This window comes from Podarcis filfolensis (genome assembly GCF_964270895.1).
Source record: "Podarcis filfolensis genome assembly, chromosome: 11".
NCBI lineage: Eukaryota > Metazoa > Chordata > Lepidosauria > Squamata > Lacertidae > Podarcis > Podarcis filfolensis.
The window spans coordinates 38,333,086-38,352,909 of NC_139613.1; the positions used below are offsets into that span (position 1 = coordinate 38,333,086).

At 41.9% G+C, this 19,824-nt stretch overlaps 1 long non-coding RNA gene across 1 annotated transcript; it reads right to left on the reverse strand.

Moving 5' to 3' along the window:
* Nucleotides 1-427: 427 nt before the first annotated feature.
* LOC310745160 lies at nucleotides 428-11,788 on the reverse strand. Its single transcript, XR_014540000.1, has 3 exons — nucleotides 11,269-11,788; nucleotides 6,469-6,616; nucleotides 428-1,093 (listed from the first exon to the last, which is right to left on the reverse strand). It is a non-coding gene; the product is annotated as an uncharacterized lncRNA (long non-coding RNA).
* Nucleotides 11,789-19,824: the final 8,036 nt, after the last annotated feature.

Consider the following 19,824-nt stretch of genomic DNA (forward strand, 5'->3'; position numbering starts at 1 on the left):
TTGTGCACAATTTCATTGGTTGCATTTCAATTAACTTCAGAAAATTAAAGACAAACTATATATTTTTATTGTCATTATTTACTTTAAATATAGACAATAGTAGTACACAACACTGGATTGACATGGTAATCATAAAACATTTTCCATTTAAAGAACTTTCAATTGATAAGTAAATAGCAGCCATGGAAGGCTGTTTTTGCATTGAAAGTCAATCTTACACATCAAGGGGAACTTCATTTAGAGTACAAATAATATAACTCAGTCCCCAGATCTAGATACTTAACAAGGACTGATGGATGGAGCAAACAGTTAAGGACCTCCTTAAATCTATCCTACTATGGTCCAGACTAGGGTCTTACATAATGGTTTAAGAAAAGCATTCATACAATTGCTTATTGCATGAATAATGTCATGCTAACCCATGGTATCAGTTTTTATCATTTAGTTGGGTCTCCAAATGTTCCCCACCATCAGAGTTTAACAAAACTAGGAAAGGCATTGGACATGCATGATCACATCTTGCATCTGTTTAAGGGATTTTTTTGAAGCCACCTACAGGGTTCTGAATTACATTTGGACCCTGACACTGGGTAAGCAGATTTAACCCTTTCATCCCTGCTCTTTTCCCAATGCAAATGCCTCCTCCAATATGCTACCTGACCCGTGAAAGCCTCTGGGTCTTTTAAAGAAGTATTTTTGTCTCCTGCCTTCAATTTTGAGCCTTCTAAATTCCTGAAGCAAGTGAATGCAAAAAAATAAAGCACACTGTAAAGCTACAGCTTTGCTTCCTTTCCTTATTGTGGCCTGCAGTTCATGGATTCTTTCCACCTTGGCTAGATGCTGCTTTGTCTGTGTTAAGTTGTTTTAAGCTCTTAAGAACCAATTCTTTAATTTTTATGTGGGTTTTTCCCCATCTCTGTCAACATTACCAGTAAACTGATTCCTGATTCACATCAGTGTTTATCGTACGACATTGTAACGAGGGACAAAAGGCAACAGTTGAACAGCTCAATGGTGAGATTCTCACTGAAGTATAAGCCATTCCTTTTTGATTCAAATGGTCTAGTGAATTCTTTAATCTTTGATATAAATCCTGGAGGGATGAGATTTCAAAGCAGAAAATGCACCTGCTTGCATTCATCACAAAAACACAAAAGGGGAAATATCCTATTCGTTTACAAATGGAGGCGTAAAACATTTCTTGATTTACTCGCTTGATGGATTCTAAATGTACGTAAGTTTGCTGAAAACCTTTTACACACGCACGCACACACAAATAACCTTTAAAATGTGATACATAAGGTCAGAGCTGGCCAATACATCTTTCTGCCTGAGGGCAACACAGTCTTCCCACATCTGACACAAGCAAGGTGTGACATCAGTTGATGGGTGGGTGTGGTTTGAGCCAAATTGGTCATCTTTCTGGGCCAATATTAGCCCACGAATGAGTGCAGGAACTGTGTGTATGCATGCATACTGAAGTCTAGAAAGTAGTGATTCAACTTGACAGTGGGGAAATGTAGTGACATCAGGAGCCCTTTAGTGCCACTGAGGCACTGATTTTCTGCAGTAGACTGGAAGTGGGCCAGTCACTGTGGTTTCACTGTAGGGAGCCTATTTCAATCCCAAAATGCCCATTGCCACAGCCAAGGCAATACAGTGGTACCTCAGGTAAGGACTTAATTCGTTCCGGAGGTCCATTCTTAACCTGAAACTGTTCTTAACCTGAAGCACCACTTTAGCTAATGGGGCCTCCTGCTGCCGCTGCGCCGCCGGAGCACGATTTCTGTTCTTATCCTGAAGCAAAGTTCTTAACCTGAAGCACTATATCTGGGTTAGTGGAGTCTGTAACCTGAAGCGTCTGTAACCTGAAGCGTATGTAACCCGAGGTACCACTGTAGTGGGTGGTACTTTACTGTGCCAGCCATAGCAGTCCCCAAGAAAATAGTATGAATAGTTCCTCACAGATTTTTTTAAAATCATCTTTCATTAATACACATATTTTAGAAGGTGGGGCATTTTGTATGAATGCACTTGCACTGTAGCACGTGCAAACACACACACACAAAACACTGCATGAAACTGTGGGGAATGTCAAGACCAAGGCAACCACAGCAGCTGAAACAGAATGGAAGTTTGAAGCCATGTTGACATATGTAAGCAGTCAACGCAGATTAAAATACCACTATTCAGTGAAGGGGGGGTGAGCGAGGCCGAATCTCTTCTACAATTCCCTGAACGGTTGACCTATGGAATTTTTAAAACGTTGAAAGGACTCCATTAGTGCAGGGAAGTAATGGTGGCAGTGCAACCAGGAAACACAGGGCAAGAAATGCAGGAAAGCTGAGTCTTCCTCAGCTACATGAGCATCTGCCTCATAGGTCACTATACTGCCTATACTGCTTTGCCAGTTCTTCTGTGAAAAGCTAGCACCAGAAATTGTGTTGGAAGTAAGAGAAATTGTTACCACTAATAGAAAAATCAGGACAGACAGTAACCCTGCTGGATCAGGCCAGCGGTCCATCTGGACCAGCATCCTGTTCTCACAGTGGCCAACCAGATGCCTATGGGAAGACCACAATCAGGACCTGAGCACAACAGGACTTTTTTCAATGCATCTGTGAGGGGAATAGGGGTATCCTAACAGCACTCAGTACCCTTATCAAACTACACTTCCCATAATTCTTTGTGGGAAGCCAGGACTGTTTAAATTGCCATCACGGTGCTTTAAATGTGCGGTACGAATGCAGCCCCAAATATTATTTCCTCGGGATTCTTCGGCAGAGGCAGTATTGTATCTGAAAACTGGGCTATGATTCAATCCCTCTGATCAGCGAGGGGGGGGGAAACAGGTTTTAAATGGCTGGGGCGAGTGCTATTCTGCTCTGAAGTGAGTGGATGTTTTATGTACAAAATAAATCAGCTGCTTTACTCTTTCACTCATGAAAGAGTCCATCTGTCACATTGAAGTAAAGCTGCTTCCCTTGATCCAAAGTTTGAGAAGACTTTTAAAATCTTGAGAGAGAGAGAGAGAGGCCAAGCCGCATGCATTTAAAGAAAAGCCGTAGAATAAATTGGAAGCGCAATGTTTGCTAAAAGTGCAGAGCAAAGTAGCAAGAGAATGGAGGCAATTAGGAGCAGAAAAGCCAAGGCAGGTGGTATAACCTGCTCCTTGCACAGTATTTGAATACTTCGCCTATAAATTTGGAGCTCAAATCTGGAAGAACAAAAGGGGAAGCAACAGTCTTCATAAACACCATGGATGCAAAGCTTATAAAGAGGGGCTCCGTGGCTCAGGAAATCCTCAAGCTGGGAGGCCTATCACCACACTAGAGCCAGGTGGGATGAGAAGGGAAGAGAAGCACTTTCATCTCTTCCAGCATTCCCTTCCCATTCATTCCTCCAGAGTCTGTCATCCCAAGGTAGCAAGGGAGTTGTTGTTGTTGTTGATTGAATTGATATACTGCCCTCTACCTGGAGGTCTCAGGGAGGTTCACATACAAAGATCACAGTATATAAAATAAAAATAAAAGCAATAACCCAATAATACTCCCCCAAAGAGCCATATTTTATCAAGTCAACCAAAGGCCTGATAATAAAGGAATGTTTTTGCCTGGCACCTAAAGGTATATAATGAAGGCACCAGGCGAACTTCCCTGGAGAGAGCATTCCATAGATGGGGAGCCACTGCAAAGAAGGCCCCTTCTCGTGTTGCCACCCTCCTAGCCTCTCAGGGAGGAGGCATACGAAGAAGGGCCTCAGAAGATGATCTCATATGGAAAGAGGCAGTCCTTGAGGTACTGCGGTCCTGAGCCATTTAAGGCTTTGTAGGTCAAAACCAGCACTTTGAATTGGGCCTGGAAACTAATCAGTTACCAGTGCAGTTGGACCGGGATTGGTGTAATATGCTCAGACCGCCTTGCTCTGGTGAGTCTTTACATCTCCATTGGTGAAAAATACAAAATGCACCTCCCCATGAAAAGATTGTTTTAAGTGATGAATTTTAAGTTTCAGTCATTTAACTGTGATCAACTTTCTAGCTGCGTTATCAGAATGCATCACATCAACATGAGCTGGTTTTTTTTGGGGGGGGGGGGTTCCTCTGGATGTAATATACTGCTGTGCCATGTTTCTCTTTGAAAACAGTTTGCCAGAGAGGGTTTTCTTGTTTCTCATTCCATAGCTTGTGCCTGAGTGGATTTCAAAGCCTTTCATGTCATGGGGGAAGGAGAGTCTCTCTGGTCAGAAACACTTGCCACAAGTGCAAACCTTGATCATCCTTGTAAATATCACTGGGGTTTTTCTCGGTTGCCTTGAAAGATTTGTATTAAATCCTGAGCTGATGCCGGTCACATATTGTGCAAGCTGCTATAGGCAGAATTCAAGAGGATAAGTGAGGTGAGAATTCCTTCCCTTCCTTTGATGATGGGGGAAACATGAGGCCTATTTCTAAATCAGCGACGGTGGGACTCAATATTACGTTAATTAAACGCAGAGCGATTTTCTCGAAGATTATAAACGAAATGCTTCAGAAGGGGAAATGGGAATTCACAGAGTTCTAGAAAACTGAGCTCCGAGCGCCTTCTCTCTCTCTCTCCCTTCCTTAAATCCTCAGATTCCATAAAATTATGCAAGCGTGGAAGGGAGCCCCTGACATTATACAATGCTACTTTTTATTCTGAAGTCACTCCAGCTGTGAATAAAGAAGGAAGCCCCGGAGAGGTTTTTCTTTCTCTTTTTTAACCTTGGCCTCCTGGTGTGCTGCCTTGAACTTTCCACAGAGTCCCCTGTTTTGTTGGATTTATTTTGTTAGCTTTTTGCCTATCCCCTAGCTGCTGGCCAGTTCTGGCATCCTCTTTCTTGCTTACATTATACATTTTCGACGTGTTCCCCCTCGGTGTACACTTGCACAAAATTACATTTGAATGAATTACCAGTGCAGTTTAATCCCATAAGAATCCTGTATGCTTGGATGGTTCCCTTAATTTTGCTGTTGGTTCCTGCTTACAGAATTGCCTGGGGAAACATCACATCCCTTTTACACTGTCTCTTCCATATGTATATACCCCCTTTGTTGTTGCTGTTGGCATCTGTCTGTATTGAGAGACAATGGGGTGTCTCACGCCTCAGGGGTGAAGTCAAGCTGCTGGAGAATCACAGCACCTGCTGTGGCTGAAGAGACTAGTAGCTCATAACTGCTTCCTCCTGCATTGTTTTTGCTATGTTAGCAGCCTAAGAATTACAATTTTCCCAAGTTGCTGCCATCCCCCTTTTTTCCAACCTAAGGCTGCAATCCTATACACACTTAAAAAGGTAAAGGACCCCTGACAGTTAAGTCGAGTTGCTTTACTGGCTGAGGGAGCCGATGTTTGTCTGCAGACAGTTTTTCCGGTTCATGTGGCCAGCATGACTAAGCCGCTTCTGGCGAAACCAGAGCAGTGCACGTAAACGCCTTTTACCTTCCTGCCAGAGCGGTACCTATTTATCTACTTGCACTTTGACATGCTTTCGAATTGCTAGGTTGGCAGGAGCAGGGACCAAGCAACGGGAGCTCACCCCATCGAGGGGATTCAAATCACCGACCTTCCAATCGGCAAGCCCTAGGCTCAGTGGTTTAGACCACAGCGCCACCCGCGTCCCTTCACACACACTTACCTGGGAATTAATCTCGGTGGGCCTTAATTCTGTGGGCCTTAATTCTGCTTTGGAATACACAGTTAATTTGGTTGTGGACTAAGCAAGGAACTGTCTTCCTAACACATTAGGAAACCTACAGATTTAACTTCCACCTTCCCTAGCAACAGCTACTGAGCAGGCAAGCCCAACCTTTCAATTTCAGAACATGGGAGAACATACTAAGGGTAATTCAGTGTAATTACTGAAGTGGATAGAAAAAGACAGCCAAGCTTGGAAACGATAACTAAACAGCTCTCTTGTGTTTTGTTTGTTTTTGAGAATCCATGCAAGCGATTGATTTTCAAGTACTGGGTGCACATTTAGAGTATTCAGTCATTAACTTTCCAAAGTGTTGCAAATCAGAACGATCAATAACTTCTGTGAGCACTACTGGAAAATTTGATGAGGCAGGATAAGACTTTGTGGAGCACAGACTAAGCTCTGTGACAGATTTTATTGTAACCGTTAATATGAAACTGGACATAGAGGAAATAAGGCATTTTGTCAAATCTGAATGGTTTAATACTACTGGTTTAGAGAGTAGTATGGTTGCATCTGAATGAAAATACACTTACACTGCAATATATGAACATCTCACAGATTTACTAATTTAGGAGATTGGTTCATTTAAGAGATTAGGCAGCAACTCAAGGGTTTTTAGTGAAATATAAAAACTGGTTTTTTATGGTGTTTGTTTTAACAGTCTTTTCTAGCAGATGCATAATTTAAATTGGATATTAAAATCGTTTCTGTAAATACTGCAATTTTGTATCAAGTCATTATTATACTCACCATCTCAAGAGCCAGGTCTCTTATACCGCAGGAGCTTCCAGTCTATTCATCTGTTTTCTTTAGATCCAGATATGATCCAACTTCTCCAGAAATTTTTCAAGCATCTCAGAAATGGAATCAGCTGCCATCAGCTGCTGCCACAACTTTGCTAATAGGAAGGAGGTGAAGCAGACAAATGATAAAAGTCATACTTGTGCCATTACTCAATTCAGAGCTGATTTCATAAATGTATGTACATGAGTTAGTTGACTCTCCACTGAAGGTGTGATCCGCCCTCCATGAGAAAAAGCATTCTGCCTGAGCATTATGCACCTGACGCAAAACGTATTGTCAGCCATGCTTGGTCTGTGATGGCTGTTTCTCACAATCAGGTTGCTACCCAATATGGCAGACATCCACTGATTTCTGAGCCCACTTAGCTGACCAATTCACCCCAGTTTTGTTTCATCTGCATTTCCTTCCACTTTGTTTTAAGGCACAATCTAAAGTGCTGACTTTTACCTACAAAAACCTGCATTGTTTGGAAACAGGACATGTTCTTGCCCACCCATTCTACTCAACATTGGAGATCTTTTGGTATGCCCTACCACTTTCACAGCAATTGGTTGGGATGCGATATAGGGCCATTTCTGTTTAGGTTATGGAGATTCTGCCCTAGATAAGTTGGTCTGGCTTCCTTTCTTTTCCATGTCAGAACTTTTTGTTTCACCAAGCTTTTAGTGTGCATGAAGGTTTTGTCTCCCCATTTTTAGGCTAACTTCCACATGTTATTCTCAGGAGGGTAGGAGTTAGGCTTATTGATTGGGGGTTTCTTGTGTTGTTCTATTGGGAAAGATGGCATTAAGCAAGCTTTTTTCCTGTTTCCCACCACCAACAGCTACATCATACTCACTGGTGTGGATGGAACATAGTGGAATGAACATATGGGGAAAGTGCAATATTCCTGATAGTGTGGATACTCAATTCCGCTTGTGGCTGACAGCAGAAGAGCAATGAGTTATAATCATTTGGGAGTTACCTGTCTGGAAGCAGCCTCAGCGTATGGTGACTTTTAAAGACAAGCATCTGACAAAATACTGGCAGGCAGAGCAAAAAGGCAAGTTCTTTCCATTAAGCTTGCACCGTATTTATGAGCAGATAACATTTCACCCCCAAACCAAATTAAATCATTACATTAACAATAAAATGTTCACCTGCAGGCATTCAAAGCCCATTAAGCAAGACTGAATGGGAAACGGGGCTGCCCTTTAGAGCATTTCAAACACTGTTGATACGCCAGTCTGCTTGTGTGCAGTATTGATTGCTTGAGTAATGAAGGGTCTTTCCGCCTATGGAAAATTCACTGAGAATCACCCTGGTACTTTGCTCCTAGGGATAATTCTGAGCCGTATGCCACTAAAGAACAAAGGAAGTGCATCACATGTGGAACAGGGAGGAGGGAAAATATTAAAAATTAAATTAAGCTTTAAAATAGAAAACTGCTCACATTGTATATGCAAAAGAGATGAGGAGAGGATTTCAAAACACAATGTTAAAAAGAACTGGATATCTTTCTTCAGATACTTGTTCCGTAATCAGGACTGCGCTTGCACACATGTTTCTCACAGTGTTGGCCATTGTAAGCATCAAAATGCCACATCATTTCTCCTTGGCATTTAATACAGGATTTTTCCTTACCGCAAAAAAAGAAGATGCCAGTGCCATACACCAAAACACATTGCAAGTGGTTGTTCATAATCACAGGGGGGCAGGGAATGTAATCTGAGTACAGTGGTACCTCGGGTTACATACGCTTCAGGTTACATACGCTTCAGGTTACAGACTCCGCTAACCCAGAAATATTACCTCGGGTTAAGAACTTTGCTTCAGGATGAGAACAGAAATTGTGCTCCGGCGGTGCAACAGCAACAGGAGGCCCCATTAGCTAAAGTGGTGCTTCAGGTTAAGAACAGTTTCAGGTTAAGAACGGACCTCTGGAACGAATTAAGTACTTAACCTGAGGTACCACTGTACTATGAACATGCATTATTTCCACAACAAAAATGCAACCTTGAAAAATGTTTATAATTTGCTCTCAACTGAGTAACATCTACGAAGAAACATAAGAAGACTCCTGCTGGATCAGGCCAAAGGGTCATCTCCTGAGCATCCTGTTCTCACAGTGGCCAACAAGATGCCTATTTACAAGTAGGACCTGTCAAGTAGGACCTGTGTGCAACTGTGTTTTCCCAACTTGTGTTTCCCAGCAACTGGTATTCAGAAGCATATTCTAGCAACAGAAGTAGAGCACAGCCATTGTGATTTGTAGTCACTATCATCTATCAATCTGTGCAACCCTGTCTTAAAGCCATCCAAGTTGATGGCCATCACCACATCTTGCAGGAGCAAAATCCATTATTTATTCCATTGCACTCTGTGCAATGACAGTGCTAGTTGCTGATCCATTTGTGGTATTCACCAGTCATTGGCAGATATGTGCAAATAGGAACATCACCAGTCATGAATGATCACGCAATCAGTTATTACAGAGGGGGCTCTACACCGCTTTTCACATGATGGCCCCTATTTCTACAACATAGTGGCCTGACCCTTTCAAATTCCCATCATGCAGAACCTTCTTCTCAGCCATCTTCTCATCAATAAGAACAGGAAGCCTATCAAGCAATAATTCTCACGGGAGATATAGGTACGCAAACCAACCCAGAATCAAACATAGTTCTGGCTAGAAAAAAAGCCCTGAAACCTTAGAATCACCCTCACCTTTTTAATTAATCATAATAGTAAAAGAAAACCCTACTACTCTGCAAAATTGAAGTCAGTGGAGAATTTCATAGCCCAATAATAAACTGGAGGAGCAGATACTAATTATGAAGATAGTCAAAAAGAAGTCAAATGGCTTTTAATCCTGGTCCAGATGCAGTATTAAGAAATGAGTGGGTGAAAAGGACTTTCAATAACACAACATCTGATTATTTCATTATCATACGTCATTCAAAATGTAGGGGTTTTTTGTCCCAGCCTTCAGTATATTGTCTTTCTAATAACCTTATGGTGGTGAACTCTGCAATATATTTTGATTAATATTGTAAGGGTATCAGGGGGTTGCTTGAGAGCAATCAGGCCAATGCCTCCCTGGTCTGTTGTAAAGCCTTGTTATTGGTGCCAAAAAAAACCTTCACCATGCAGAGCGCCACTATTCCGTGGCTCGCTCATTCCCTGGCAGAATCTGAGAGTGGGCGGTCCTTAAACCTTCCTCAGCAGAGTAGTTTCTTGACGCCCAGTCTGCGCTTCCCCTCTCTGCGCAGAAGCCTACTGCGCACGGAGGGCGTGGGTAACGGAGGACCTCTCTCCTCCCCTCTTTGCTCAGGCAAGGTGTCCTGGCACCGCCTCGTCTCCTCCGAGCCCTGCAGCTCCTCTCCACTGGAGCCGTGGCTACTCTCCTCCGCTGAGGAGGTGCTGCTTCCCACGATCTTTAGGGGCTCTCTGTAATCCATCCGGCTTTTCCCCTCTCGCCCCTGAGTCAATGGCAGTTCCCTGACAAATATATATTAATAAAAGGATAAATTGGACTATAGGGCTTTTTGAATGGCTGTTGTTGTTTTTTATTTGATATTGTATTTATATGACATTTTTGAATTCAAGGTGGCTCCCAGGAACAACACAGCATTAGATCATATTTCAACACAGCATTAGATCATATTTCAAACAATAGCAACAGCAGCAGCCACAAGCCAATCATATACGGAAAACCCTCAATGCCACCCAATGCCATTGAGGGAAAACCCTCAATCCCACTCAAAAGCCTGCTGCCATCCAGGCAGTCACTTCTTCTAAGCTTTCAACCACATGGCAGGCTGATCAGTCAGCCTCACTCAACCTTGCATAGAATACACTTTCTTCCCCTACAAATCCCATCACTCTTGTCCATTGACCATGCCTTTCAGGGATTGATGGAGAGCTTCAGGTTCCTCACACCTGAACTTCAGGATAACTGTTTTTTCACTCAAGACTGTAGATGAGGAAATATCAGCTGCAGTGAAGAAAAGTCCAAAACTGATAATGTAATTTCAGCTGCATGGCCTGTTGGCACCATCTTCCTGAACCACCTCCTGCTTCAGTGGCTGCACTCCTTCTCAGCGACTATTCATTCAATAGGCTGCATGACAGGAGTGTAGATTGTGTCTCTTGTCTCTGGTGGGGATGATCATTACTGCAGTGGCCTAAAGACCTTGATGAAAGAAGCATCTTTTATGTAATGCTGCAAAGCTAGGCACCAATTTTGCCCCAGGCTCATTACTTAACAAATTCAAGGGGCCTGTTGACTGGACGTTCAAACAGTATAGCATGCAATTTTCAGTCGCTCTACCCAAAGGCAAACACACCAATGCAGGAATATATTTCTCTCTGCTCATCACTACTTGTACGTGTGTGTGTGTGTGTGTGTGTGTGTATGACAAAGATTATTTTCAGTTTTGGAGATTGTGCTGGAAACTACAATGCTGCTGGTCGCAATCTGAGTTCTGACAGCCAATTTTATAAATCACTTTAGCACAGAGAACATTATGACATTAAGCTAGAAATGTCACCAATTAAGCTGAGTATATGGAATGCAACTTTTTACAGTGTGATGGGAAGGGAATTGATTCTGCACCACAATAGTGGGCTGAGTATCAAGACATGACTGGTAGAGGCACATGTTGTCCAATTAAATTGAGGCAATTCATTATGCAGTCAATCGTGATCCCCACCCATTTCACGCTGGGATTCCTGTTAAAGTACATTGTCTGCTTTTCATCTTACCTTTTCAGTATCTGAAACTACTACTATCTTAAACTATCTTTTTCAGGATCTAAAAACAGGATGTAAAAACTACTGGAAGCATTTCTAAAGAAGACAGGCATATCTATTTAACAGCAAGTACATGTATTCAACTATAATGTGTAGGCCACTTTAACATGAAGTGTAGCAAAAGCCCTCAGCACTCTTTAACATCTGTGCTATTCACACCGAGGACCCATTCACAAGTTCCATTCCATTAGGCTAACTCTCCTGGTAAGCTGAATACATGTATATTGAATAGTTCACTGAATAGAGCCATGCAGTAGGATTTTTCAGTGTCCTCGATGCAGAGTAAGTAACGTTTTCAATGGGTTGAGTCGTAACCAGTGCCTGCTAGTGGAAGAGAGAGAAGTTCTTTCTGATCCATCCTCTTTCCTGCATCCCCCCCCTTCTCTCCCCCAAAATACATCTCTGCACAATTTAGGGAAGGAGCAGGAGGCAGTGGTGTAGTGTAGGTTGCCAGTGCCCGGGGCAAGGCGGGGGCAGGTGGAAGGGAATGAAACAGAATACGCATGTTCATTCAACTGCCTAACAGCATCCGTGTCACCCAGGAAATCGCAGTCACAGAGTTAAGATGAGTCGTTCTGTTGTCTGGAAAGGTCACTTCCTGGTTTGCATGGAGAAGACATTTTAAATGGAGTCCAACAACAGGAGCACGCAGCTGTACTGAGGCAGCACTGGGTATTGAAATTTTGTGCCCCTAATAATTTTGTGCCTGGGGCAACTGTCCCTGTGCCCCCCCCCACTAGACCACTGGCAGGAGGTGATATAGGAGGCTGCAGGGTAGCAGGGAAATCAGCAGGTGTCTGCCCTCATCAAGAGTCTCTGATGGATCATTGGCCTTCCATATTCCACAGAATATGTTTCTATGAATGGAAGGGCACCTTGGATCCAACACAATGGGCCCGGGAAAGAGATGTAAAATTACTAAGACATAGAAGTATGGGATCTTTCACTGTGCAGGTATTATATGACTTCTGTCAGGAATTTTTTATATACTCCAGACCTCGACACAGAGTATAGCAGCTTCAGGCATCCGAGCCAAAAATAATTTTGGCTTATCCCCACCTGATTTAACTGGATGTAGTTCTCCTGGGGGATAACCAGTACAGTACTGTCTGTTTCTGTTCTTAAAATGTATGTGAACAATAAAAGCAAGATATGGCCTCATAAATAATCCACACACATCTACAAAACATTGTTTTGCTTATGTTCTTGTGAAGGTATCCATAAGCCATGTGATATCACTGCAGTAAAATGTGACGCATAGAACCTTTCTTAAGTGAAGTTTGCCCGTGTTGTAAGAAAATAGGCTTCAGATGGACACTGCTTACAGAAAGCATGGATCTTCAGCTCCTCATTCATAAAGAAAGCACATAATCAAATAGAAAGAGCCTGTACACCGCCATGCATTCATTAAACGTTTGCAAGAGAAACATATATATTGGATAGCAGAGGTGTTTGAGGAGGGTAAGGCTGGCAGAAGCGCAGAACCACAAATGTCTCCCTGCCACATTGCTAAATGCATTGTAAAACACCTTCATTTTACCATCTGTAGCAGGTCCAGCAATTTTGTCTTGCACATCAAACCTACTGAGTTAATCACAGCAGATTTCTGTACATATATATATATATATATATATATATATATATATATATATATAACGTGTATAATATATACATATACATATATAACAGACTGTGATGGTCTGTTTTAGATATCATAGTTAGAGATTCTGGCTCCTAATATGTCTAATAGATTTTTTAAAATTTTACTTTACTGCTTTTATGTGAGGGAATTCTCTCCAAATATTTTGCTCTCCTACAGTCCCCACCTGAAAATCCTCTTATTCTTTCAGTTGTTACAACACAACACAAATGAAAGATTCAAACCATTTTAGAAACAGGTCTGGAAGAATCAGGGATTTGGGAAGGAACAGAAAAGGGGTGTTTTAAAACAGGAAGTATGAACGCCTGGAATTTTGTAAATCTCATAAACGGAGGATTGGGACTGGGCTGGGGCTCTGTTTGCTTAATACAGATCCTTTGGTGCCAAGCTCTATCTTAGTACCTTCCTCGGGAACTTTTCCAGATCAAGGTTTGCATTCCCTTCTGGGCAAATTTTCAGAGATCACATGCCAGTGATGGGCAGGGCCAGAAGCAAAATTGGGCAGAGCAACAAATGTAAATTTCCCCTTTGTAACATAGGCTCACATAGCTCTCTATCCTCCATCCAGGCAACCTAAGAATATAAGATCCCAATGACCCATCTTGTCCAGCATCCTGTTCTCACTGTGGCCAACCAGATGCCTGTAGGAATCCCACAAGCAGGACCGAAGTCCAAGAAAACTGTTGCCTCCTGCAGTTTCCAGCAACTGATATTCAGAAGGATACTGCCAGAGCACAGCCATCGTAGCTGGGAGCCAATGTTATATTTATCCTCTGTGCATTTGTAGAATCCTGTTTTAAAGCAACCCACTGCTATGAGTTCCATAGCTTAACTATGCAACCAAGAGAGATTATAAGAACTGAAGAACACATTCCAGCCAGGCAAACAAACCCTGAAGGTGTATGCAAAGTAGAGTCATGGAGGCAGGGAATGAATATAGGGCCCCTTTTGCTAACGTTTTCATATAGCATAATGCTGCAGATGACTTAGCCTGCTTTGTATTCAGAACAATTATAAATTCCTGTTCAAAAAAGGAATGAACACTGCTGTGCTGTGTGCATGTGTAGATAGATGAGCTTTGCCTACTGAAATTTGGAAGGGCACAAACCTGACTTTCAAGGTCATAACTAAGTTTTGATGGAGGAAAGGTATAATATGTCGACTAATCAACCAATCAAAGAACAAGGGAATTATTTTGGCATAATCATACATTTGATTGAGATATCAATTAGTGAAATCCCTGTGGGTCTTATTACACTCAGAATCAGCTCTGTTGTCAAAAAGTGGATCTTGGCTGGAACTTCTGCGGATGGGGTTCCTAGGAGACTGATTTAGCGAGGAGAATAAAGATGAGTCACAGAACACCCCACACCATCTCTCAGCCAGCCTATGTCTGTGTTGGTTACTGAAAACCATGGGTCTGGTCCAAGGCTAGCCCTGACACTTTGGGTGGTATTTAACTTAGCTTTGCTTAGAGTAGACCCACTGAAATTAATGGACCTAACTTAGTCATGTTCATTAATTTCAATGGGCCTACTCTGAGTAAACCTTAGTTGAATTTGGATCCACATCTTCCTGCCCATCTCTTAATTTGCATTACCATGGTATGCCCTGCTTCAGAGAGGTGCCAACAGACATTATAGTTAGGGGTGGGGTGGGAAACACAGCCACCCTTCAAAGTTCGTGCTTCTCTGAATTTTGCAGTATGGTTCGCCAACCAAAAAATGCACATACTAGTGTAAAGTATGCATTTAAATGCATGTGTTAGTGTAAATAATGTACGAAAATACATATATGAGGGAAAATGGCTTGCAGAAATGTGTATAGTGGGAAAAACTACATACATTATGCATTTTAGGAGAAATTCACTCTAGAGTGCTGATCAGTTTTCATAAGGACTTTAAATAACAACAACAACAATAACAATACTAGATTCAGGTAGGTAGCCGTGTTGGTCTGACGCAGTCGAAATAAATAAATAAAAATTAAAAAGTCCAGGAGCACCTTGGATACCAACTAAGTTTGTTCTGGGTGTAAGCTTTCGTGTGCATGCACGAATGCATGTATCTGAAGAAGTGTGCATGCACCCGAAAGCTTATACCCAGAACAAACTTAGTTGGTTTCTAAGGTGCTCCTGGACAATTTTTTAATCTGGAAATGTGGAGAACTGAACTTAAGATTGGAAAAATAAGAAACTGAGAGAAACTGAAACTGCCAGTTCCCCCGTCCTTGCTTATAATACTAATAAGAACTTAACATGGACATATGCATGAAGTGAAAACTGGGTCTCTCTTCTTCTCTTCCCTCCCTCCAACAGCCTCTTTTTCATAAGTTTACTGTACTAATTGATTACAATGAATAATACCGTCTATTACAATATCTCCCACTGCCCCTCCCCTGCTGTTAAAATTGAAGCTTTAATGAAAGTTTGCTTTAATTATATTACCCTACCCCTGCTGTTAACCGACTGTATAATATCTTAACTGCAGCCCTCAAAATGCTCTGCATGTGCAACTCCTGGGGAACATTCCAGGGCAGCCATTGGAAATCAACTCCCCTGCATTTAGAGCTGCTGCCAAGGAGTCCTTGTAGCTCCGATGATATGAATGGGAGTTGCATGAAACCAATGCACAACTCTGGGGTGATTTGTAAGTTACTGGCTCCCCACTTTCATCCCCAAGATAAATATGTGTTTGAAAACATGCATATGCTGTTAGACACATTGCTTGTCTTATCTAGTGTGGCCTTGTGTCCTGTTTTACGGAGGACAGGTCTCTGTTAGAAGGGCTGTCTGGCCCAAGTCTGGTCTGGAGATAAAGAATACTATGGGATGCCCCATATATGGGCTCCATGATCACTGCAGATGGTGACAGCAGTCATGAAATTAAAAGATGCCTGCTCCTTGGGAGAAAGGCAATGGCAAACCTAGACAGCATCTTAAAAAGCAGAGACATCACCTTGCCAACAAAGGTCCGTATAGTTAAAGCCATGGTTTTCCCAGTAGTGATGTATGGAAGTGAGAGCTGGACCATAAAGAAGGCTGATCGCCGAAGAATTGATGCTTTTGAATTATGGTACTGGAGGGGACTCTTGAGAGTCCCATGGACTGCAAGAAGATCAAACGCATCCATTCTTAAGGAAATTAGCCCTGAGTGCTCACTGGAAGGACAGATCGTGAAGCTGAGGCTCCAATACTTTGGCCATCTCATGAGAAGAGAAGACTCCCTGGAAAAGACCCTGATGCTGGGAAAGATTGAGGGCACAAGGAGAAGGGGACGACAGAGGACGAGATGGTTGGACAGTGTTCTCGGAACTACAAACATGAGTCTGACCAAACTGCGGGAGACAGTGGAAGACAGAAGTGCCTGGCGTGCTCTGGTCCATGGGGTCACGAAGAGTCGGACACGACTAAACGACTAAACAACAACAATGGGATGCCCATCTCTCTGGCATATGTAAAGCAACATCTATCACTTGTTTCAGACATCTTGCTAAGACATAGATTTGTTTAGACTTTCCCTGAACCAGAAGATCAGACTCTTGTCTTTATTTGTTTTAATTCCCAGACTTTCTGTTTTTTTATGCTGCTACACTACTGTTGTTATTTTCGTATGGGTGATATTGCTTTATTTATTTTTTGTTGCTTGGAGATTTTTAAAAGATACTTAGAAATGCTTTTAAATAAAAGAAATGAAAAAAGAAAGAGTGAACAGGCCAAACATATAGGATGGCATCCAACTTCCTCATCCTGTCAACACAAGGATTTCTGCTTGTGCAGTGTGGCTGTTACCCCTCTCCTCTCCTACCCTCCACAAATCTACTCCAGGAGGCTGGGGGAACCTACAGAATATACTTAGGGGTGGAGGGCTGATGGAGAGTTGGCGAAAGTCCCCTTGTGCAAGGGGAAAACCTTGCACTTATGGGATAAAAAAATTGTCCAGTAGCACCTTAGAGACCAACTAAGTTTGTTCTTGGTATAAGCTTTCGTGTGCATGCACACTTCTTCAGATACACTGAAACAGAAGTCACCAGACCCTTATATATAGTGGGAGGGTGGGGTGGGGTTTTTCTCAGGAAGGTAGTAGGAGATGGGTGATTGACTCAGTGGGTATGGTAAACCTGTTAACGACTGCAATTAGTCCTACAGAAAAAAGCAAGGGATAGTATGCAGATGATTAGCATTTGTAATGAGACTGGAATCCAATATCTCTATTAAGACCAGGTCTCTCCATAGTTTTCAGTTTAGTGTTAAGTTGTAATTCAGCAACTTCTCTTTCAAGTCTGCTTCTGAAATTCTGGGATGGTTATTGAGCACTATGTTGGATACAAATCATATGGTGCTTCCACAGGGGAAATTGGGTGTCTGGGACAAGGGGGTAGACTTACTGGATTTTTTTCTGGAAAGGAAAAGTCTAGATTAGATGAGGAAAATTTATGGGCTGTAATTACCAAGAACATTATGTAGACGTTGCAAAAAAGAAAAAGGAAAAGAAAAGAAAAAAGGGCTTAATGAGGAGCACCAACCACACAATAACATCCATTTAGAAGCACCCAATGTCTGTTGTTGCAGACCTCTACAACACTGCAAACCTTCTAGTGAATTCCAGTTGCCTGTACTTAATATTTCACTACCTTGGCTTTGTGTGCATCCAATTATCTTTTTTTTTTTTATTAAATATTTATTGGTATTTTCAAAAAACACACAACAAACAAAAACAAAAAAAATAAACAAAATAAAAACAACACAAAAAAGCATATTCGGTGTGCATCCAATTATCAGCAACAGCTGATTCATGCATTTTATATAATCACTCTGGAGACATAACTGGAAAAATACATTACTTCCTAAAACTGGCAGAAAGAGGTAGGATATTTATTTACCTACCTCATAGGGATGTTGTGCTGATTAATTAGTGAATATTTGCTCAGTATTACACATCATTTAAGGGATAAGGCTCCCCCTCCTGTCCCGCTAATGTTGTCCCTTGTTCATTTTAATTGCTTTTTAAATCTGTGTGCACAGATTTAATTGTCAGGATCTCATTGCAACTGAGCTACGTTTATTTTATTTTTAAAAAAACATGCCTTTAGCACTGGAAAGTGCATTGCTCTGAAAACTGAACAAAAAAAACCTTGCAAAAATGCAAGAAGCAGGTGATATAACCCATGGAGCTACACAACTGACAAACATGACCACTGAAGTTTGCAGAGTGCATGGGAAGAGAGCAACTGGAATCATCTGTGTTGCTTTCCTAGCCAGTAAGTATAGCACCAAAAAAATGTCAGGTTCTTCTCAAATTTGACACAAGACCGCATCCAAAAACCTGGGAATCTAGCTAACTAGATTCCCAACTTAACTTCCCAGCCAAACCTTAAGTAGCATTAACTTGGGTTGATACAGGTTTACTTGGGTGCAAGTCCCACAGACTCCAATGGGACTTATTCCTGATAAGTATGCTTAGGATTGAAACCATAAAGAGGGGCAAGCTTATTTGCATCAACATGAGAATCAACCACAACAGTGGGTTAACCGTATGCTTGACACCTGGAGACATTGGGCCCTTTGTGTCTTTGCTCTCAATTTAAAAGGAATAAAATCAAGAATATGGAGAACCCGGAACGTTTCAGTCTAAAAAACAAAAGGGCAGAAACTGAGACATGAGGGAAGAACTTCCAGATCAAAATGATAATTGCACTGGCACATGTGAGTAATAGAACTGACATTTGATTTTAAGTTTAAGCATTAATTCAATGTTTAATTTATTACTTTGTGCATCTAAGCCAAACAGGTTTGCCAGGTTGTAACTGGAGATTCCCTGTGCACCTTTAAACCGTCTGCTGAATCAAGGTTTGAGGTAGCCCTGGTTTCTCTCTCTTATAGTCCCCCTGCAATTCCATCTCCCACCCCCTGCCTGCTCTGTAGCACACTTGAAACTCTGTAAGAGCAGGATAACAACCAGGAATTGAATCAGACAGGAAATCCTTATCATTCATTCATCAGGAGGTTTAAAGTTGCAGCACCATTCTCCAGGTTGTAACATAGCAGCCCTGAGTAAGGGGTCAGATTCTATTTGCATTTAATGCACAATATGGACTGCATTGACTTTTGGTTTGCTTCCAGTACTTTGAGGGTGTCCAGATGTTAAGGGTATATTAATAGCTGTGTAGAAAAGGTGCACCTGCTCAAATGTCCTTTTCTGCACAAAATGGAGGAAGCGTCCCTGTTTTGCATTTGGCTCCATAAATTGTTAACAATTTGATAACTTATAAAGATTTGCATATCTACAGGTTGAAGCTCGTTGGCTCTCTTAAAAATAGCAAAAATAAAAATAAAAATTGCCTGACAACCGGGGGCTGGAGCTTGGAAACAGCAGTGTACAGTGCTGAAGCCTCAAGAAATTCAGGAGCATCCTCAAAGACTTCCATTCTTTATGCTGCTAGCATGTTCTCCCCCTTTATAGAGTGAAAGTTTTCCATATCTCCCCAGAGTCATCTTATGCAGATAAGATGCTCTATATAAACCGAAGGAAAATATGAGGTTGGCAGCCTACTTAATCTTGAGAAAAGGCAATAGCTGTCAGAAATTCTATAGCGTAAAAAGTCCCTAATTTCAGATGTGCAAGGAGCCAAGGTCTGATAGCCACGTTGTTATACAGTGCAAAGTAGATAGATGGCTCCTTCCTTACGCTTGATGTGGTCTTGTCATTAATGGAAGACAATGGGCTTCATGTGTAGCTGGCTATTTCAAGAATCTGAAACCTGTATGTACTAGTGGGAGCTGGGTCACCTAACCTTACAGAAAATGTGCAAGAAGAGAGTGGAATTAAAAGGGATGTGATATCTGCAAG